Source organism: Orcinus orca, chromosome 2 (assembly GCF_937001465.1).
Source record: "Orcinus orca chromosome 2, mOrcOrc1.1, whole genome shotgun sequence".
Classification (NCBI taxonomy): domain Eukaryota; kingdom Metazoa; phylum Chordata; class Mammalia; order Artiodactyla; family Delphinidae; genus Orcinus; species Orcinus orca.
In genome coordinates, this window is record NC_064560.1 from 155,443,878 (window position 1) to 155,468,050 (window position 24,173).

The following is a 24,173-nucleotide window of genomic DNA, read 5'->3' on the forward strand; positions in this document are numbered from 1 at the left end:
ACGGGCCCAGCCGCTCCGCGGCATGTGGGATCCTCCCGGACCGGGGCACGAACCCACGTCCCCTGCATCGGCAGGCAGACTCTCAACCACTGCGCCACCAGGGAAGCCCCCCTGTAATCTTATTTCTCATTTTATCGAATATATTTGAGTCTTCTTTCCTACCATCAGTACACAATTTTTTTTACACACATACACAAAATTAGGACCATATGAACATATTGTAGTGTTTATATGTAGTGTATACATGTGTTTATATGCTGTTCTCTGAAAAAATATATTTAAACTGCCTTTTAAAACTTAATATACCATTCATATTTTAATGCATCACCATTAGTTTTTTTTACAACAGTATTTTTAATGACTATAGGATTTCATGGTATGGCTGTACCATAATTTATTAAACCAAAGCCTTATACTTGGTCATTTAGGTTATTTCCAGTTTTTTACGATGCTGTGATAAGCGGCCTTTAAAGCATGGTTATTACTTTGGGATCCATGCCCAGAAATGCAAGTTCTGGGTCACACATCCTTACAATTTTGTTTATAGTATATTAACCATATTGTCCTTCTGAAAGTTTGGGCAAATGACTGTTCCTGTGAACATTTAATTATTTAATTCTCGTACACTTTTTTTCTACAATGGATATAATTAAAAGCAAGCAAAAGAAACCTATTTTTGTTAGGTTCTTATTTTCAGGTACATTTCTTTGATGATTTTTTTTATATTTATGGTTCAATTATAGTTTTTATCCTTTCTTTCTATCTCTTTTTCCATCAGGGCATTTGTTCTTACTTACTAAATTATGATCACTATCACATATTTTTTTTTTTTCTTTCCAGTTTGTATAACGTGATTTGATGTCTGGAAGTTTAAGATTTTGATGCAGTCAGTCTATTGGTAGGAAAAGGATTTTTGAGAGCAAGTGATATTTCTATCAAAAGCTTATTTTCTCCTCCTGTGTGGTATCATTTAGTTTTCCAGAAGGAAGGAAGAGGTAGCTGCTCAGTTTTAGTTTAATTCCTTCAGAAGAGTTTTAAGTTACTAAAATGTATACAACTTATATATTAAGAATCAAGATATGTCTGTATTTGCATTGTTTGAATAGTATACCCAAAAGCTCAAATTAGTACTTTCATCCTAGAAAGTTCTCATTTTGGAGTTTGGTTCATTTTATATCAAGGCACATTAGAGGTGGGACAAGAGTTAAAATGGATAAGTGATTCATTGTGTGTGAAATTTTCTGAAGACAGAGTAATTTACCTACTCATCTATCAGGAATGCCCAGACTTGGGGATGGTAACAATGACTGCTATAGGCCTGTCACAGCTGATGACTTTCTGATTCATAGACACCTACTGGGTCAAAAAGCCTCATGCTTTTCACTCCAGGGATGGAATTTTGTAGCCATATGTGGTATGAATACTTTGGTTAGATTTTCCACGTTGATATTTTTCTGTCCATTCTGAATCAGATTTGTGCTGCCATGTAAGTAGCAAGACTCAACTCTATGTGAAATTATTTTAGAAGCCAAGCGATATTCACATCAGTTAAGCCAGAGATTCTCAATGTGGGGAGTGTGCGTGTCCTTCCAGAAGGTAATCAGGTGACTTGTGTCATTCATTCATTCACTAATTTTATTTTGTGCCTATTCAAAACTATATTTTTGGTAAGAGGCGACACCTGTGGTGTTAGAAGCTGCGATCCCGCAGTGTACGAGACATAGCCCTTTCCTTAATTTGAAAGCAAATTCCATTGCTTTGATTTGTTTCAATCATGATAGCTTCATTTTAATTTTCAAAGGCAGGGATTCCCTCTTTCCCTAGATGTCTGTGTGGCTCATTTCTTCATTTCCTTCAGGTCTCTGCTCATATGTCTTCTTCTCAGAGAAACCTTCCTGACCACCTTCTCTAAATCTCTTACCCTGGTTTCTTTTATTCACCATGTTCATCACCATATGACATATTAAATTATGTATCTGTTTATCATCCAAACCCCCCTCTAGAATGTAAAGTCCATGAAAGAAGGGCGTTGTCAGTTTTGTTGACTGCTTTCCCACCACAGCATCAGAAACAGAACGTGGAATATAGCAGGCGCTCAATAAATATGTGTTGAATAAATTAATTCACTGAATATTTGCATGGCTGTGACGTGCTGGCACTGTAAGTGGTGATAAATGCTATGAAGAAAAATAAAGCAGGGTAAAGAGACAGAGAGGTCTTAAAAATGTCTATCTCAAAATCTGTGTTATAAGGTAGGAAGACACTGATTAGACAGCCTTATCTTCCCTTTTCTTTCTCCTGAGTGTCTTTGCGTCCTCCCCTCTCCCAGCTGTGTCATGGTCACTCTGTTAGTTGTGCCGAGTCTCTCTAAGGCGTGACGTTACATTCTTTTCATGCCTCATTCCAAGTGGGCCTTCCCACTTGAGTAACATGAAAACCCAAATGTGGTCAGCTCTTGAGTTTGTATTTCCCAGACCCTCAGGTGACATGCTTTCCAGCAGCTAGCTTAGAAGTAGCCAAAGGTTGCCTTAGGATTTGAGAGAAAGTTAAATGTTAGTAAGTGTTCAAGGGTGCTTTTATTATAGTTTTCATTTTTTGCATAATAATCATGTGATTCTGAACCTAAGTTCTTTGAGAGATGCATAATAGAAAGACTTGCAAGTTTTAAGTCACAGTTCCTTATCTCAGACCTTCCCTTTCCCCAGTTGCTTCTGTAGCTTGTCATTCAAACCTTCTAAGATCTCAGCTAGTGTCTCTCAAAGGCGCAGTGGTAGCACCCAAAGAGGATGGATGAGGGCTGTTCTTTGGTTATCACCATGACAGGATTTTAGCACCCATGATAGGGTTACCCAACATCCTGCAAGACATGAGACAGGAGACAGTTGTGCCCATGAGAAAAATGTCCCGCCCAGGTGCCCCTAGCATAAATGCTGATTCTTTCCCAGTCCTTCTCAACAAGGGTGGTCATGGCCTCTATGGGGTACTTTAGAAACCTGTGAAATGGTGTTGGTTTTCACAACATTAGGGGGTGGTACGCTACTGACATTTAATGGGCGTGGCCAAGGAGGCTAGAAGTCCTGCAATGCATGGGTCAGATGTCCACCTTGGAGAATTTCCCTGCTTCCCACTTGACTTTCCAATGTCCACCAGGCAACAGGGAAGTGAAAAACCCTACTGATAATTATCAGAGCCTACAACCAACTCTATAAGCAAAAGGTACTTTTGCACAAATTGGCTGGAGGTCTGTATTTTTTTTTCTTCTGGACTTTACCTAGAGTCACCTTCCACACTGGCACCATTCCTTGTGGTTTGTAACTGGCTATCAGTTGGTGTGCATAGCTGTTGCATTCATAGTGATTGTAGGATAGGGGCGAGGATCTGACCACTTCATTTTGTCTTCTGGAGATCTCATGTCTGAAAATGTACATATTGTAATGTATATTATACCATTATAAATTCTTTTCCTTTTATTTCTCCTTTATATTGCAGCTAGGTGGTAACATTGATTTATTAGAATTGCCTGTGGGTTACATTATATTACCTGTGATTTTCATTACAGATTATAAAGGGGGCATGGGGTCTGATGAGCTTGAAAACCTTCACTCTAACCTGACAGAGGTTATATTTTTTACTACTCCTCTACGTGAACCCTGTTTCAGGCAAAGTTATTTGCTCTGAGTCCCACATTTTCTTTCCCTCCACGTGTGCCTCAAACCACCCCTTCTCCTCCAAGTTCCTTCCATCTCCCCTTCTATAAACCGTACCCACCCATCAGAGCCCAGTTCCCTGGGCAGCCTTGTGAAGTCATCATTCCTCAACTACCACAGCTCAGTGACTTTCTATTTTTCTTAACTACTGTAGCACTTGTAAGAACTCCTCATTCAACACTTGTCTGCAGCCCAGTGGCATCAGATATCTTCTTATGTTTAAGTTATCTCCTTGAATAGCTTGCAAGCTTCAGATGGTCCACTTGACTCAGTCTTTTCGTCCCATGCAGTGCCTAGGAATGCTTGATGTTTCGCCAGCCCTCGCTCATGGGCTGCACTCTCTTGTCTTCTTTCCTTTCTCAAATATGAATTCTTTCCTGTCTGTCATTTTGCTCATTACAAAAGTAAAGCACGTTCATTGTTAAGACATTTATGGAAAAGTAAAAGAAGAAAATAATCATCATTGCTAATCTGCCACCCAGAGCCGCTCACTGCCTATCATTTTAGAGCATTTCCTTTCAAGCTGTTTTCTCTGTGTATATCTATGTTTTTAACAAAATTAGAACCATGTACTTCATATGGTTTGTATTTGGCTTACCCCCTGCATTACTTCACTTAATGCTATATCACGAGAATTTTCCTTCGTTACTAAATAGTCTTAGGAAACATATTTATATAAAACAGGTTTTACTGAAAATTTTAGACATACAAAAAATAGAACAGTAGGATAAATTCCTAGATACCCAGCATTCAGCGTCAGTAACATCAGCATTCTGCCATTCTGAATATGTGGTTTTTAATGAATGCATACCATCCATTGTTTGGATGATACATAATTTATTTAAGCATTTCTCTGTTATTGTAAATTTAGATGATTTCTAGTTTTCTATAATTATAGAGGCTTACGTTTTTATTCTTCTTGTCATAATTATTATTCGTGCTTCCTGGTTAACCTAATTAATTTCTTCATGATTAAGTAACTATGATTATTATTAGTTTTGTATTCTGGGATTTGTATTATATTTCATACTGTGGCTGGTTTCATTGTCATTTTTCTTTTCTCCATCCATCAAATATTTCTTGTTCTAGCCAGAATGAGTCTAAAATGAATTACAGTAACAAGTTATGTTTCTCTATTCATTTTTTTTTAGAGAAAAAAAACTCCTGAAAACTGGCAATGTAAAAGAATGGTATTTACTTTCTAGATAATTTAAGAGACAATCGCAAGAAGGAAAGAGAAAATGGTTTCAGGAGAAACAATATCTGGTAAATTATAGTCTTTGCCCAATGGAAATTTATTTTACAAATACTTAATTTTGATTGAAAAATGGCCCCCTCTTATAGGCTGGAATAGTGACCATCTACCTAAACTAAGGTGCACTTGAACCAGTATGTATAAGTGTTTTTATCCAGCTGATTTAAGTTTGTATTTTAACAAGTATATTTGGTATTAATTAAAAAACCCAGCATCTTTAAATGGAGAGGACCTACATACAGCTTCTCTTTAAAAAGGTAGTTTCTCAGGCAGTGGAGAGAGATGGTTTTCTTAGATCTGTGGGAGAAGGAGCAAGTGGGAGACAATTGGATGGGTGGTAGGATTACTAGTTCCCTGTGAAAATGAAGGAAGGATTACTGTTGCCCTAGTTCTGATGGGATTTCTTCTGCAGTATCTGCTGAAATTTCTAGACCAGATCATATACAGGAAGATGACTTATGTACCTACCTACTCTAAGAAGATGACTGTTTCTTGTATTACAAAGTAAAATATGGTTGCTGTAAAACAAAAAGATTTTCAGATTTTTATAATAGATATGTATAACATAGAAAGCAAAAGTCTCCCATAACCCATACGTCTTGCCACTGAATGACCGTGTTAGCAGTACTGAGTATGCTCATCTTGATTTCTCCATGCCCATATTAGCATATATTGTATGAATAATGTACAGAAAAGAAATGCTACCTTTTAAAATGCTTGTGTTAATTTGGTAATCAGTAACTGTCCAGACCTTTGACGTATAGAGACCACATGCAGTTTCTCCTGGTTAGAGGTAAGATACTAAGTTCAAATAACAGGACAGGGGCTTCCCTGGTGGTGCAGAGGTTGAAAGTCCGCCTGCCGTTGCAGAGGGCACGGGTTCGTGCCCCGGTCTGGGAAGATCCCACGTGCCGCGGAGCGGCTGGGCCCGTGAGCCATGGCCGCTGAGCCTGCGCGTCCGGAGCCTGTGCTCCGCAATGGGAGAGGCCACAACAGTGAGAGGCCCACATACCGCAAAAAAAAAAAAATAAAAAATAACAGGATAGAACTTGTTAGGTATAGAAAACTATAGCAGAAGGGAGAACTTAAGAAAAGGAAGGAGTTAAGAGCCCAATATTATTATTCAGAGGTTAGATTTTTATTGCTGAATCAGATTTAATTGGTGGTTGTACTTTTTCCCTTGGGAACACATTAAAATAGTCACTATGACAAGATGACTAAATCATGAATGAATTGAAAATATTAAGCTAGTCTCAGTCATACTAACATATCAGCAACTTGTTGGAGCTTAATTTTTGCATTGCAGTTTAAGTGACAGGAATGTATATTGCCAACATTAGGACTTTTAATTTTGGGAACACTGCAAATAATGAATTTCACAAGGTCTATTTCCAGTTTCGGGCCAACCATGAATGATTATATTGCTACTCTAACAGGTGTTTAAATAATGAAAACAGTAGACTTTCTGTATGTGAAATACCACTTTGTTCATTCATTTAAAAAAAAGCCTACTCTGTGCCATGAGCTATACTCAGTATTAGAGAGAGAAACTTGTAAGACTTGCCCCTGTCACTCTTTGGTGTCTTGCACATGCTTTCCCATCCAAAAACCTTCCTCTCTTCCATCTGGCAACATCTCCCTCATCCTTCATGTCCCAACACAGAGGTCACCTATGATGTCCAGCCCTTTTAGCTCTACAGACTGACTTAGCAGATTCCTCATTGATGTTCTCACATTTGGACACATCCTACTAAAGCATTATCTCATTGTCTTGTAAATAACATAGATACTGAGTTCTCTGAGGTCAGGGACCTCATATCTCATAGCCTCAGAGTCAGAATGGATACATAGTTGGTGCTAAATGTATATAGATTAATACATAGTTACTGAATAAATGACAGAAAAGTTCTCTAAAAATGAAATGAAAAATCTAGTAATGTTGACTAAAATCTTTACATTCCTAACTACAATACAAGGAGTCAAGAAACAGTCTTGAGAGGAGTAGAGGAGTAGTGTCCCTCTTAATGCAGATCTTTAGTGTATGATACTTTTTTAAATTAATTTTTATTGGAGTATAATTGCTTTACAATGTTGTGTTTCTGCTGTACAGCAAAATGAATCAGCTATGCATATACATATATCCCCTCTTTTTTGGATTTCCTTCCCATTTAGGTCACCACAGTGCATTAAGTAGAGTTCCTTGTGCTATACAGTGTATTCTCATAAGTTGTCTATTTTATACATAGCATCAATAGTGTATATGTGTCAATCCCAATCTCCCAATTCCTCCCCCCACCCATACATTTGTTCTTTAGTGTATGATATTGATACTTGAATATTAAGATAATTGGATTAAGCATTGCTCGTAAAAGTGTTTTTGGGGGGATCTTGGTTCCCCGACCAGGGATCAAACTGCGCCCCCTGCAGTGGAAGTGCGGAGTCCTAACCACTGGACCACCGGGGAATTCCCTGCTCCTAAAAGTGTTTAATGGGGTTAAATGGGAAGAAAAGGTTCAATATAACATGTCTTAATGACACAACTCTTTCAAAATTATTTAAAAATTATTAACCATCTTATGTGGGCATTTCAAGAAAATATCAGAAAAAGATCTTTGCCCTATGAGCATATATGATTTCTAAACTTTATTTTTAGTGGGAGGATACCATTTTTTGCCTTTCCTGTTACCTGTTCCAGAGTGGGACTGGTAATCTAAGGATTTTAGTAATTCAGAACTGTGATTTAGAAATTAGAGTTCATGTAAGGTTCAAGAATTAATATCTTTTAAAGCTAGAAAAAATAGAGTCAAGGTAGCCTCACCTCTTTCCCCTTGGAATCAGACTCGTAGGTGTGGAAGGGAGGGATCTTGATCTTGTCTGTTTAATATCATAAGTACATCATGGTATGTGATATGGGAAGATGTGCCGGTCAGGTCCTGGCAGGAAAGAGATTGGCTCCCTCAAAAAGTGTAATGGAGGAAATAGAGGGACTCCTAACAAAATCTAGGCAGAGGTCAGGGAGATCAACAAAAATTGGCCAAGCATCCTAGAGTTAACAATAGAAAGCCATTGCCACTCCTTGGTCCTAAGGAGACAAGGACAGAGAGAATCTCTTGTAACTTGTAAGAGGTTTAGCTGTAGGAAAGTGCTGCCTGACAGGAGCTGTGGGCTTTCAGGGGAAGATTGCAGCAGCAGGAACTGGGGGATAAACACCCCAGCCTTTCTTCCCTCCCTTTGGTTTCCTGCTGGCCATTCCACTGGATGACCCAAGTAAACCCCAGAGATCAGGGAGCCAAGAGGTGTAGTCTGAGGAGGGTGGCCTCCTCGGTCACAGAGCAAGGTAAGAAGGAGGGGGGTGTGGATCTGGAGGGGCAAATGGAGAATATCCAGCCGGAGAGGAAAGTCTTTAAGTTATAAAAAGTAGCCTTCCCTGTTCATAGCATTCCTGTGTTCATTTGAAGGGTTAACTGATGTGCTTCATTTGTTAGAATTTTATTGCTTGCAGACTAACCTCTAAATCAGATGTCATGAAAGGGAACCCCATGTGGAAGAGTTTTGTTTGGGTCACAGTATTTTCTTTTAAAGAAAAAATCTATATTGTCTTTGGGGAGATCCACATCAAAATCTGAGTTTTGTACTTCTTTTGGCAAGTGGAAAATTTGGGAGCATTGAACATGCAGTCCTGTATGGAAACAATCTGCTAAGCCTAGTAGTAGCTACCCCTTTAGACAGGTAGGAACTCTTCACTTTGCCTCAATCCCCACTATTCCCTATTGTGGTCTTAAACCCACATTGCTTCTGCCTGGTCCCTGTAGACATGTGAGTTCATGAACCTGGCTTCGACAAAGCAATTTAGAGAAGGAAGGACAGATGAGTCACACAATCTAGAAAGAGAATGAACTCTGTCTTGGAAGACACACTTCTCTACAAAGGAAATAGAGAGACAGGGAGAGCAATCTTGTCCCTAGAGACACAGTCTGAGTGTTAGACTAACTAGGAGAAGGTTTTTCATAGATGAATGAAGTTCAGTTTTACTCTTTTAGGTCAGTCTCTAAGTTTTCTTTTAAACTTTTCATTCTTTTCCATAGAGCAACTGTTGTTGAATGGCATGTGTTCCCAGCTCATCCCTTATTTCAGAACAAGGGCATGCTAGGGAAAGAGAAAGGCTGAGGTGGGGCCCAGGGGACCTTGAACCAGAGGGAAGATGAGGAGACTCTGGAAATGGGGAGAGGAGCCTTTTTGCTCTTTGGTCCATTCTTTTCTCCTAACTGCTGCTCTGTCCCTTCATGAGAGCTGGGAACATGCTGGGGCCCGAATGAATGGACTCAGAGTTCCCCTCTCCTTAAGCCTAAAGATTGTCTATGTAATTTTTAAAATTGTGGTAAAATATACATAACATAAAATTTACCATTTTAACCATTTTTAAGTGTATAGTTCTATGGAATTAAGTACATTCACGTTGTTGTACAACCATCATCACCAGCCATCTCCAGAACTCTTTGTTTTTCCCAGAGGGAAACTCTGTGTGCATGAAACCCTAACTCCCCAATCCCTCCTCCCCCAGCCCCTGGCAACCAGCATCCTACTTTTGTCTCTATGAATTTGATGTACCTCATATAAGTTGAATCATCCAATATTTGTTCTTTTGTGTCTGGCTTATTTTATTTAGCACGATATTTTCAAGATGTATACATGTATCAGGATTTCCTTCCTTTTTAAGGCTGAATAACATTCCATTTGTATGTACATAGCACAGTTTGTTTATCCACCCATCTGTTGATGGACATTTAAGTTGTTTCTACCTTTGGCTATTGTGAATAATGTTGCTATGAACATAGGTGTACATACATCTGTTCAAATCCCTGCCATCAGTTATTTTATTTTTAAAAAAATTAAATTAAATTAATTTATTTATTTGGCCACGCCATGCAGCGTGTGGGATCTTAGTTCCATGACCAGGGATCGAACCCGTGCCCCCTCCAGTGGAAGCATGGAGTCTTAACCACTGGACCGCCAGGGAAACCCCAACTATTTGTTATTTTAAACATTACATAAGTAATCCATGTAAAACCCACACAAACTGTAGAAAACTTGGAAGATACAGATAAAATATAAAAGCAACCATGGGTGACCCCAGCATCATCAAGGATGATGATGATAGCATGTGTGTGACCCTCACTGTGTGCAAGGCACTCTGCTAAATAAGTGCTTTACCTTTTTATTCCTCATAATGGCCTATGAGGTAGTCATGATTGTTCTTCTCATTACAAATGAGAAAAGTGAAGCACAAAGAAGGTTAAAATGTCTAAGATTATACACGGAAAATGGCACATCCAGTATTCAAACTCAGGCAGTTTAGTTCTGGAGTCTTTGCCTAATATAACCATTATGTTATCCTGTCCACCAAGGCTAATTGCAACATAGCCACAGCCTTCTAAAGTTTTCCTCTGCAAATATATGCATATAGCCATGTGCATACACACAATGAGGTAACACTGTATACATCCTCTTTTATAATTGGCTTTCTGTATTCAGTAATAAAAGCAAACGTCAGCATCTTTAATGACTATGTAATGGCCAATCTTATGAAGATATCATGATTGTTAAATATTGTTATGATAGAAAAAAATTTAGTTTTGTCTCAGTTTTTCACTATTATAAAATACCGTGCTGTACTTTTTTATGCACATATTTTCAAACACTGATCCTAATCTTTTCCTTAGGAAAAATAGGTTTACTGTGTCAAAACTTATTTTTTCTCTCTCTCTCTTTATAAAAATTGCTTTATTTTTCTGATTTTAAAAGAAACACAAGCTCATGGCACAAAATAAGTAAATCAAGACAAAGCAGAGAAGAAGATAAACAACCTGTATGTTAATATAAACAATACTGTCAGGAACATCCTGTTACTCACACTTTTGTGTACTTACCCTGATTTCTTTAGCATAAATTCCTGGGAGAGGAATTGCTGGGGTAATGCACATTTTTTAAATTTTATTTATTTATTTTTGACTGTGTTGGGTCTTCATTCCTGCGTGCAGGCTTTCTCTAGTTGTGGTGAGCGGGGGCTATTCTTTGTTGCAGTGCATGTGCTTCTCATCGTTGTGGCTTCTCGTTGCAGATCATGAGCTCTAGGTGTGCGGCCTTCAGTAGTTGTGGCACATGGGCTCAGTAGTTGTGACGCACGGGCTTAGCCGCTCTGCGGCATGTGGGATTTTCCCGGACAAGGGCTCGAACCCATGTCCCCTGCATTGGCAGGCGGATTCTTAACCACTGTGCCACCAGGGAAGCCCGTGGGGTAATGTACATTTACATTTTTGATAGATATTCCCAAATAACATACCTATTTTTAAGGTGTTTAATTTCTATTGTCATATTGACCTATATTTCTGGAGTAATAGCCACTATTCAAAGAAGTGAGGTCTCAGATATGGACATACATAAGCCAACATAAAGTCAACCTGTTACGTAGGTCAACCTGTAGTGTGACAGGAACACACTACATTTTCATCTACTAGTGCCATCATTATAAATAATCTCAGCACCTTAAATTATCTTTTTTAAACTATAGGTGGGAAAATTGGAGCCCATAATTTTTAAAATGTTTAATCTTTATTTTTACAGATTCTTCGAAGTAAAATTTACATGCCATAAAATTCACCCATTTGAAGTGTACAATTCAATGATTTTTAGCAAATTTACAGTTGCATAATCATTACCACAGTCCAATTATAGAACATTTTCATCACCCTGTAAAAGATTCTTTGTGCCCACCCTTAATTCCAGGCAACCACTAATCTACTTTCTGACTCTATTGTTCTGTTTTTTTTTTTTTTTTTTTTTTTGCGGTACGCGGGCCTCTCACTGTTGTGGCCTCTCCCGTTGCGGAGCACAGGCTCCGGACGCACAGGCTCAGCGGCCATGGCTCACGGGCCTAGCCGCTCCGCGGCATATGGGATATTCCCGGACCAGGGCACGAACCCCTGTCCCCTGCATCGGCAGGCAGACTCTCAACCACTGCGCCACCAGGGAAGCCCTGTTCTGTTTTTAATATAAATGGAATCCTACAATATGTGGTCTGGTTTGTTTCACTTAGCGTAATGTTTTCAAGGTTCACCCGTGTTGTAGCATGTATCAGTACTGCATTCTTTTTTTAATGGCTGAATAATATCCTGTTGTATGGAAATATCACCTCTTGTTTATCCATTCATCAGTTGATGTGGAGCCCAAAAATTTTGCGTAAAAAATTTTTTTTCTTTGTAGTACGAGCAGATTTTTTAAAAACATTGTAGTGCTTGGGTTGTATCAAGAGAAACGGGCTCCAATTTCTATGATAAAAGATTTAGAGTTAGAAGATTGAGTTCTAATTCTGGACCAGGTATTTCTCTGTTTATATGATGTTGGACAGGTTACTTGGCTTGTCTTAATTTTCTCCTCTATTCGGTGATGAAGAATGCCATAACTGACTCCCAGTATTATCATAAAAATTAGATGAGTTAATACCTAGGTGAAAATATAGAGTACTTTGTAAACTACAAAGCAATATACAAATATACCGATATCATCAATAACAGCAGTAATACTATTCCTAAATTTTCCAGGTAGCGTTCCTTCTGATTAGTCCTCAAATTACAGGTTAATTAGTTCAGTGGACATCCCATTAAAACTCTGTGCCTCTTTTCTTCTTAAAACACTGGGGTTTCTCCATTCGAACTAAAAATTTCAGGAGAATTTATGGACTTGTAGTCTTAGATCTTGGAGAGAAGAGACATGTACTCCTGCATACTCCCAGATCATTAATTCTACTTTTATTCTACTCCAAACCTTGTACCACATCATTTCCTAATGCCAGACTGGAGTGAGTAATAACAACCTTTTGGCAGATCAGATTTCAATTTTAAAATCCAGGAAGCAAAGCCGTGTCCTGGGCCTTTCTTCTTTTTAAATTATAGCCAAATGTTCCTTTTCTGTTTTTAGGCAAGTGAGATGCCTGGTTTCTGCTAGACCAAAGGGGAGCCAGGCCCCTCCTCTGTACACATCACCGTCATAAACCCAGGCAGACTGGTGAGGCAGCTACTTATGAAATAATATTCCAGCATGAACTGCCCACACCTGAAATTAGGATCTTTGGAAGACATTTTCCAGGATGTTGTCGCTCTTATTACGGGTTTCGTTTTTCTGTTTGTTCCTAAAAAAATCTTTATTAAGTTCACCCGGTACTTACATTGACCTAGCTGCTTGGAATCTGGTGAACTATCAACAGGATGTGATTTCTCTCAGAATTTGTTATTCTGCTGGAACTGTGCTGTGGTGTTGTTGTGACTTGAGTTAGCCACCAGAGAACCCCTGCTCTTTACTTTCTAGACTAATGTGATTTCTCTCTGTTGCCCAGAACTTTGGGCTGGTATCTCTCAAGTAACTGGTTTAGCATGTGAAGCTTATTAAAAGCATGCTACTGACAAATAATATGGGTCTTGCCTGGAGGAGCTATTGTAGAGCCCTTTTCCTCGTAAGATTTCAAGGCAGTGTCCTTCATTTTCTTAGCAGAACATCAGCCATCAGTATCCACACACTGCACTTGAAATGCTCGTCACAACCTTAATCCTTCCTTGAGGAAACAGTCTGCAGGGCAGGTTGGTCATCAGTTACTCCAGTTCTCCAAGAGCTACCGTTTTACCATGTTAGCACCAGAGACCAGCTTGCTCAGACTATGCTAACTCAGCTGTGCACAGATCTGGGTTTCAGCATCTGGGCTTTGGCTTCTTCCAACAGTTCAAGGAGGACATGGCCACCTGGCTTCAGCTGAAGTCCCCCTTCCTTATTTTATGGAGGGACTATGCCATAAATTCCTCTTTGAGCTCAGCAGTAGAAAATGGACTGTCCCTTCTAACAAATCCATCTGATTCCACGTTTACAAAATTGAGAATTCCTAACCTATCATGTTTCCTTTTTAGCTGTGATTTCCTAAGCTGAGAGCCAAAATTAGTGCTTCGTTACAATAACTCTCATCTCTATTTCCTGGTAGTTATCTCCCCTTTCTTCCACGTGGATTAGCTCTTCTTTCCTTTGCTCCAGTTAGCCTGTACATGTGTTTATTTTAAGGCATTTAAAATCCTTTATGGAAGTAGGTAGTTCAGATTATAAATAAAATGGCATCGCTCGCATTATTGTCACAGTCACATTATTGATTGGTCTTTGGTGTTAGTCTCCTGCTTCCCTCTGAACTTCTTTATCCTTTTTGATTCATTCGCATTTGGATAGAGATGAAAAACAGGAATAGGGGCGAAAAAGGAATACAATCCTCAACTGAAGCTGGGCAACATTTTTTTTTTTTTTTTTTTTTTTTTTTTTTTTTGCGGTACGCGGGCCTCTCACTGTTGTGGCCTCTCCCGTTGCGGAGCACAGGCTCCGGACGCGCAGGCTCAGCGGCCATGGCTCACGGGCCCAGCCGCTCCGCGGCATGTGGGATCTTCTCAAACCGGGGCACGAACCCGTGTCCCCTGCATCGGCAGGCAGACTCTCAACCACTGCGCCACCAGGGAAGCCCTGGGCAACATTTTTGTAGTTGAAAGTATAAAGTTATAAAGGCTACTGTGCAAATATTTTTATTTTCATGTAAATCAAAGAGCCATCACCTGTCTTAGGTACAGTATAAGGGTTAGAGTAATTGGCTGGTAGACTTTGTTGAGGTTAAATAGTGGATTTCACAGCCCAGGGCTCCCCTGGAGCCTTTAGGGTTAGAATTTATAAAGCATTTTTTAGTTGAATCGCATGTCTGGGTGCAGAGTTGTTGTTTTAAGCAGAAACCAAGGCTGATGACTTGGAGAAAAAACTCAGATCCCCTTATGTCACTTTCCATAAGAACTGATATGGGTGCTGGGGTTATAAGGCTACAGTCTGGCTAGAGTGACTTAAAGACTTTAGGATAAGATGATGATTATAGGTCATTGGAAAAAGGAGAAAACTCCAAAGGCATCTGGCACGAATGATGGAGAGAATATCAAGGAAAACAATATAAAAACAAAGGGGAAACAAGACAAAGACAGCAGGAGCCTGGGGATCCAGGTGGTACCAGAAACTTCTTCCTTCAAAGTCTCAGCTGGACCCAGGGAGGCTTGTGGTTTAGAAGGGGGAGGTGAGAGTGAGTGGTCATAGCTTAGGCAACCATGGAATCAGCAACCCCTTTACTTGGAACATCTTTCCAGGTCTGGACCATTCCCTTAGGATTAAGTGGAAAATCGCTGTTCAGAGGGGAAGCACATCCATGTACTGCTGCGTTATTTTCAACTGGAATAATGTATTTACCTATTGCTAGAAGATGCCAACCCCACAACACCCCCCCCTTTTAAACCAGAATGGCACCAACAGTGGCTTCAGGGATGAAGGTACATCCCTATGTGTCTATCCTAGTCAAGGCTCCTCTGGTTACATGAAACAGAAGCCAGCGTGAGCTGGCTTGAGGAAATGGGGCTCTGTTGCAAGCATACAGATAAGTTCTCAGGGGAGTGGCATGAGACTCCATGAACAGGAACCTTTCCAGCCTCAGAGGGGCTAGAATTGAGATGATCTGGGCCCTCAAGACAGCTACTTGCTGGATTTCTGTCTCAGTGCATCATGTCTGTCAGTCCAAATGTCTAGGTCCTTGTTACTTCAAGTGCAGACTGGGGACCAGCAGTATGGACCTCATCTGTGATCTTGACAGAAGTGCAACCTCCCCATCTGAATATGCATTTTAACAAGACCCCCGGGTGATTCGTTGCCCATTAGAGTTTGAGGAACACTGGCGTAGGTCACTGGCTACTTACAGAGTAGTTTCTTTTCATCGAGTGCCCACCCTAATGTCAGCATCCCAGATGAGGGGCGGGGCAGGGCCATGTGACAAGCATGAACACCACCGGGGCTTGTAGGAGGGAGAGGCCAGGCCAGGCACGTTGTATACAGTGCCCAAGACTCTTGGACTTTCCTTTAACTTGTAGCATCTCTGTCAGGGCCATGGTGGTTCCCAACTGCTAAGACAAAGTTGATAGAGAAATCTAGTGATTTACTGAAAAAGAAATAAAACTGGTTGTAGTGCCATTACTACTTTAAAGTGTCATTGTTTTATTTATCTTACTTTCATTAGCCCAAAGATAATTAAACCTGAGAACACTGTAGAATACATATAATTTAGTTGTACGAATATGAGTTTTGAACTCTGACATAAATGAACTCTTGGGTAATTTAACAATAGCTACCTTTTGCTTTGAGCTAGCAGAAACTAATCAGTGCTAGTGTTTACAAAGCTGGTGGTGCCTAGCTCTGTCTAGAGTCCAGTGTGCATAGCTTGGCTCCCATAATGCCCATTAGCCTGTGAAATTGATTTTTTTTAATGGTTGTATGGGCATTTGGCCTATAGCCAACTGTATGATGGAGCAAGTGTGTCCTGTTTTAGTATTACTCTATGAGTAAGTAGTTGGACTCTTCAAGGACTGGTGTATGTGGATTAGTCATTCCTAGGGACACAGGATTCTTTTGTAATTTGGTACATTTGGTACATAGAAGGCATCTTTTAAAAAGGGAGATCTTTTCTACTTCCATTATTTTATTTTAAAGAATTTTTTGCTTTCTTAAAAATTAATTTTATTTTTTTTTATTTTTATTTTTTTTGCAGTACACAGGCCTCTCACTGTCACGGCCCCTCCCATTTTAATTTTTTATTAAGACAATTTTTTAAGAGCACTTTAAGGTTCTCAGGAAAATTGAGGGGATGGTACAAAGGTTTTCTGTAGGCCCCCTGCCCATATATACTATTATTATTATTATTTTTTTTTTTGAGTGCTTTATTCCCTTAGCTCACCCTTGCTGACCACAGTTGTTTAAGGCATGGTTAGCCGTTTGCTCCTTGCTTGGCTGTTCCAGTTTTTGGTATTTGAAGTTGCTGATTTCTCCCTCTTTAGTAACTGTTTCAGCAAGAATGGCAGATTTCCATAATGCCTTTTAAATAGAATATGTCTCTGTAAGGCACATGGTACATTTCTCTCTGAACTTCTTGAAGACACATAAATTAAATCTGTATCTTTATTGAAGCAATTCAGGTGATGGGAAAGCGTCTCCTGAATCAAGAAGCACAGGAAGAACCAGGGCTGGTGGCAGGTAATGGAGAGACTTAGGCCCCTCTTCTGATGTACAAAGTGAAGTTCCAGTGCTAAGAAAACTCCCAGTTCTCTGAAAATATAGTAAACTATTAATAAAAATCATTTTTCTTAAAAAAACCTCCCAGTTCTGAGTAAGGAGTTTATGGTGTGTCTGCACAAGATGGAATTTTATTTTGGGAACACCGTTGGAAACCCATTAGATTAGGTGGTCTTCAATCTCTTGTAGTCTGAAATTTTATGAACTCTTACAAACATTGTTTATCAATCCTAAATGAAGAGAAAAAGAGCTCCCTGCCTTAAATTTATATTCTATCTAATATGCACTTTTAAAGTTTGAGTTTCCATTGCACTTCTGATCTTCTTTTAAATCATGAAATCTATCACTCATACAAAAGAGTATATCATATTTATGTGCCGTTAAAGATTAATAACCGCCCCTGCTCCTCAACTGAGAAATAGAGCATCACAGTCTTTGACGCTGTCTCTGCTAATGTGCATTTCTAGGCCGCTTTACTGTCTCAGACCCGTGTACTGCAGGGTCTTATTTGTGAGCAGTAGCATCAGTGGGTACCCCGTGACAGTGGCCCAGCCATTTTTCCTCATGCCCAGACCTTTTCAGGTTTGCAATCTGTCTGATTCTGGACTTAAGAACAGTTAAGTTTTACCACTTAGAAACTGATCTTTAGTAAGCTAAGTAGCCTGCTGAAAAATAATAGCATTGTTTGTGATTTTAATTTTCCTGCTCACATGACAGTTACAGTGGCGGTAGCTTCCCTGAGCATAGGATGAATATCTGTCAGCTTGAGGTTCTGCTGCAAAGAAAGCAAGGAGCCGGGATGCTGAAAATCCACCCCGGAGAAAGCAAAAGACCAGGAGAGCATATCTAATGGAAACTATCTTTAACTCATCAACATTAAATCCAGATAAGTTGGCATTATTTCCTAGGTGCATGCTAGGGGCATTGAAGTCAGTCACGCTTTCATTTGTGACCTGGATTTTCTTTGCCATCTATAATTCCAAGGAGGCAAGATTGGATGCATATATTTAAAAAAATATGTGCTTTGGTGAAAAGCAGAGTTTTGAAAAAAGAAGAGTGAAGGATATTATTACATTGCAGTGAAGTAGCTATCACGTTGCTATTACATTGCGTCGCTTAAAATAGGAACGAAAGCCCCACAGTGATGCAGATGTCTCACAGGACAGTTCTCAGGAGGCCCTGTGGATTGCCCATCCTGCTGCAGGTTTGGGCCCATGGCCAAACGTGCTGGTTCTTTTTTTTTTTAACTTATTTTATTTATTTTCGGCTGCGTTGGGTCTTTGTTGCTGCGTGTGGCCTTTCTCTAGTTACGGCGAGCGAGGGCTACTCTGTTGTGGTACGTGGGCTTCTCATTGCGGTGGCTTCTCTTGTTGCAGAGTACGAGCTCTAGGTGCATGGGCTTCAGTAGTTGTGGCTTGCGGGCTCTAGAGCGCAGGCTCAGTAGTTGTGGCGCACGGGCTTAGTTGCTCCGCGGCATATGGGATCTTCCGGGACCAGGGCTCGAACCTGTGTCCCCTGCGTTGGCAGGCAAATTCTTTAACCACTGCGCCACCAGGGAAGTCCCTGGTTCTTTTTTAGAAATGACCAGAGCTGACACTAAGTGAGCTTAGTGTGTGAGTGCTTGCCATGTGCCAGGCATCTTGTTCAGCACTGTGTTTACATGTATCATCTCACAACAACTCTGTTGAGTAGGTGCCATTATAAATGAGGAAATTGAGGCCCAGAGAAGCTGCAGCACCTGCCAGGGTTGCATTACTTTAATCAGTGTCTCTGCTAGAGTCTTGTAGAGAGAGCATTGCACGGGGTTACAAGGATGAGTTCTGGGGCAGACCATCTGGGCTCACACTGCACTCAGCCACTCACTAGCTCTCTGACCTTGGGCAAGTTCATTTAACTGCTGTGTACCTCAATTTCCGCATCTGTAAAACAGGGATAATAGCCTTTCCTTCATCCTAGGGTGGTGCTTAGGACTAAGAAGTAAAGACTGTAAAGCACTTGGTCAGGCCTGGCGTATAGCGCATGCTTAGGAAAGAAGAGCTAATTTGCAGAACATGGAGAGTCAGTGTTGAGCATTTCTTGAAGCCTGAGACTATTCAGCTATTTTAACATTTTAGAAAATAACTCACTTTTTATTATAAGCAATAATGTTTATAATAGAACGGTTAGAAAATATGTAGAAATAAAATAGGGAAAACACTTTATACCACTATCCAAACACAACTTCTGTTAATACTTTGCTTTCTTCTGTGCGGTTTTTAATATCGTTGTGATCATAATCATACTCTATAAACAATTTTGTACCCTTTTACATTTAAAATGATAACATAATGATGATGAGTATTATCATTGTAATATCTTTACAAATCTAATTTTAATGGCTCTGTAACTTCTATACTGCTCCATTGCTTGGTATTTGACAATTATAATTAATTTTTTTCATAAAAATCTTTGTGAATAAACTGTATTTTCCTAAAATAACTACACTTCAGAAAAAAATGGTTAAAAAATAGATTGGGTCATTAAGAACACACACATATATATATATAACTTTAAAAATCTAATTTTCACAGTAATCACTTTCCACCATGACTGACTTTACAAGTAGACTTCTTAAGGAATTCGTGTCTTTAAAACATCCTTGTTAAATAGTTAAAAGCAAGTTATCCTCATTCTTCTGACTCTCTGGTAGAGAAAGAGTAGAGCTTAACTTAGAATAAAGCAATAATGAACTCAATTCAGTGTTTACTAGGTGCCCTTTTTTTTTTTAACATCTTTATTGGAGTATAATTGCTTTACAATGGTGTGTTAGTTTCTGCTTTATAACAAAGTGAATCAGTTATACATATGTTCCCATATCTCTTCCCTCTTGCGTCTCCCTCCCTCCCACCCTCCCTATCCCACCCCTCCAGGTGGTCACAAAGCACCGAGCTGATCTCCCTGTGTTTTGCGGCTGCTTCCCACTAGCTATCTACCTTACGTTTGGTAGTGTATATATGTCCATGCCTCTCTCTCGCTTTGTCACAGCTTACCCTTCCCCCTCCCCAAATCCTCAAGTCCATTCTCTAGTAGGTCTGTGTCTTTATTCCTGTCTTACCCCTAGGTTCTTCATGACATTTTGTTTCCCTTAAATTCCATATATATGTGTTAGCATACGGTATTTGTCTTTCTCTTTCTGACTTACTTCACTCTGTATGACAGACTCTAGGTCTATTCACCTCATTACAAATAGCTCAATTTCGTTTCTTTTTATGGCTGAGTAATATTCCATTGTATATATGTGCCACATCTTCTTTATCCATTCATCAATGATGGAAACTTAGGTTGTTTCCATCTCCGGGCCACTGTAAATAGAGCTGCAATGAACATTTTGGTACATGACTCCTTTTGACTTATGGTTTTCTCACGGTATATGCCCAGTAGTGGGATTGCTGGGTCATATGGTAGTTCTATTTGTAGTTTTTTAAGGAACCTCCATACTATTCTCCACAGTGGCTGTATCAATTTACATTCCCACCAACAGTGCAAGAGGGTTCCCTTTTCTCCACACCCTCTCCAGCATTTATTGTTTCTAGATTTTTTGATGATGGCCATTCTGACAGGTGTGAGATGATATCTCATTGTAGTTTTGATTTGCATTTCTCTAATGATTAATGAAGTTGAGCATTCTTTCATGTGTTTGTTGGCCATCTGTATATCTTCTTTGGAGAAATGTCTATTTAGGTCTTCTGCCCATTTTTGGACTGCGTTGTTTGTTTTTTTGTTATTGAGCTGCATGAGCTGCTTATAAAGTTTGGAGATTAATCCTTTGTCAGTTGTTTCATTTGCAAATATTTTTTCCCTTTCTGAGGGTTGTCTTTTGGTTTTGTTTATGGTTTGCTTTGCTGTGCAAAAGCTTTTAAGTTTCATTAGGTCCCATTTTTTTATTTCTGTTTTTATTTCTATTTCTCTAGGAGGTGGGTCAAAAAGGATCTTGCTGTGCTTTATGTCATAGAGTGTTCTACCTACGTTTTCCTCTAAGAGTTTGATAGTTTCTGGCCTTGCATTTAGGTCTTTAATCCATTTTGAGCTTATTTTTGTGTATGGTGTTAGGGAGTGATCTAATCTCATACTTTTATATGTACCTGTCCAGTTTTCCCAGCACCACTTATTGAAGAGGCTGTCCTTTCTCCACTGTACATTCCTGCCTCCTTTATCAAAGATAAGGTGACCATATGTGCGTGGGTTTATCTCTGGACTTCTATCCTGTTCCATTGATCTATCTTTCTGTTTTTGTGCCAGTACCATACTGTCTTGATTACTGTAGCTTTGTAGTATAGTCTGAAGTCAGGGAGCCTGATTCCTCCAGCTCCGTTTTTCTTTCTCAAGATTGCTTTGGCTATTCGGGGTCTTTTGTGTTTCCATACAAATTATGAAATTTTTTGTTCTAGTTCTGTGAAAAATGCCAGTGGTAGTTTGATAGGGATTGCATTGAATCTGTAGATTGCTTTGGGTAGTAGAGTCATTTTCACAATGTTGATTCTTCCAATCCAAGAACATGGTCTATCTCTCCATCTATTTGTATCATCTTTAATTTCTTTCATCAGTATCTTATAATTTTCTGCATACAGGTCTTTTGTCTCCTTAGGTACGTTTATTCCTAGATATTTTATTCTTTTTGTTGCAATGGTAAATGAGAGTGTTTTCTTGATTTCACTTTCAGATTTTTCATCATTAGTGTATAGGAATGCCAGAGATTTCTATGCATTAATTTTGTATCCTGCTACTTTACAAAATGCATTTATTAGCTCTAGTAGTTTTCTGGTAGCATCTTTAGGATTCTCTATGTATAGTATCATGTCATCTGCAAACATTGACAGCTTTACTTCTTCTTTTCCAATTTGGATTCCTTTTATTTCTTTTTCTTCTCTGATAGCTGTAGCTAAAACTTCCAAAACTATGTTTAATAATAGTGGTGAGAGTGGACAACCTTGTCTTGTTCCTGATCTTAGTGGAAATGGTTTCCATTTTCACCGTTGAGAACGATGTTGGCTGTGCATTTGTCATATATGGCCTTTATTATGTTGAGGAAAGTTCCCTCTATGCCTACTTTCTGCAGGGTTTTTGTCATAAATGGGTGTTGAATTTTGTCAAAAGCTTTCTCTGCATCTATTGAGATGATCATACGGTTTTTCTCCTCCAATTTGTTAATATGGTTTATCACATTGATTGTTTTGCGTATACTGAAGAATCCTTGCTTTCCTGGGATAAGCCTCACTTGATCATGGTGTATGATCCTTTTAATGTGCTGTTGGATTCTGTTTGCTAGTATTTTGTTGAGGATTTTTGCATCTATGTTCATCAGTGATACAGTGAAACTGGTAGTTTTCTTTCTTTGTGACATCTTTGTCTGGTTTTGGTATCAGGGTGATGGTGGCCTCGTAGAATGAGTTTGGGAGTGTTTCTCCCTCTGCTATATTTTGGAAGAGTTTGAGAAGGATAGGTGTTAGCTCTTCTCTAAATGTTTGATAGAATTCGCCTGTAAAGCCATCTGGTCCTGGGCTTTTGTTTGTTGGAAGATTTTTAATCACAGTTTTAATTTCAGTGCTTGTGATTGTCTGTTCATATTTTCTATTTCTTCCTGATTCAGTCTTGGCAGGTTGTGCATTTCTAAGAATTTGTCCATTTCTTCCAGGTTATCCATTTTATTGGCATATAGTTGCTTGTAGTAATCTCTCATGATCCTTTGTATTTCTGCAGTGTCTGTTGTTACTTCTCCTTTTTCATTTCTAATTCTATTGATTTGAGTCTTCTCCCTTTTTTTCTTGATGAGTCTAGCTAATGGTTTATCAATTTTGTTTATCTTCTCAAAGAACGAGCTTTTAGTTTTATTGATCTTTGCTATCATTTCCTTCATTTCTTTTTCATTTATTTCTGATCTGATTTTTATGATTTCTTTCATTCTGCTAACTTTGGGGTTTTTTTGTTCTTCTTTCTCTAATTGCTTTAGGTGCAAGGTTAGGTTGTTTATTCGAGATGTTTCCTGTTTCTTAAGGTAGGATTGTATTGCTATAAACTTCCCTCTTAGAACTGCTTTTGCTGCATCCCATAGATTTTGGGTCGTCATGTCTCCATTGTCATTTGTTTCTAGGTATTTTTTGATTTCCTCTTTGATCTCTTCAGTGATCACTTCGTTATTAAGTAGTGTATTGTTTAGCCTCCATGTGTTTGTATGTTTTACAGATCTTTTCCTGTAATTGGTATCTAGTCTCATAGCATTGTGGTTGGAAAAGATACTTGAAACAATTTCAGTTTTCTTAAATTTAGCAAGGCTTGACTTGTGACCCAAGATATGATCTATCCTGGAGAATGTTCCATGAGCACTTGAGAAAAATGTGTATTGTGTTGTTTTTGGATGGAATGTCCTATAAATATCAATTAAGTCCATCTTGTTTAATGTATCATTTAAAGCTTCTGTTTCCTTATTTATTTTCATTTCGGATGATCTGTCCATTGGTGAAAGTGGGGTGTCAAAGTCCCCTACTATGAATGTGCTACTGTCAATTTCCCCTTTTATGGCTGTTAGTTTTTGCCTTATGTATTGAGGTGCTCCTATGTTGGGTGCATAAATATTTACAATTGTTATATCTTCTTCTTGGATCGATCCCTTGATCATTATGTAGTGTCCCTCTTTGTCTCTTGTAATAGTCTTTATTTTAAAGTCTATTATGTCTGATATGAGAATTGCTACTCCAGCTTTCTTTTGGTTTCCATTTGCATGAAATATCTTTTTCCATCCCCTTAATTTTAGTCTGTATGTGTCTCTAGGTCTGAAGTGGGTCTCTTGCAGACAGCAAATATATGGGTCTTGTTTTTGTATCCATTCAGGCAATCTGTGTCTTTTGGTGGGACCATTTAGTCCATTTACATTTAAGGTAATTATCGATATGTATATTCCTATTCCCATTTTCTTAATTGTTTTGAGTTTGTTATAGTAGGTCTTTTCCTTCTCTTGTGTTTCCTGCCTGGAGAAGTTCCTTTAGCAGTTTTTGTAAAGCTGGTTTGGT

General features: G+C 39.1%; 1 protein-coding gene across 6 annotated transcripts in view; it reads left to right on the forward strand.

The window, feature by feature from the left end:
• SAMD4A (sterile alpha motif domain containing 4A) overlaps positions 1-24,173 on the forward strand; it is a 235,040-nt gene that overhangs the window by 27,227 nt on the left and 183,640 nt on the right. The window lies entirely within an intron of this gene.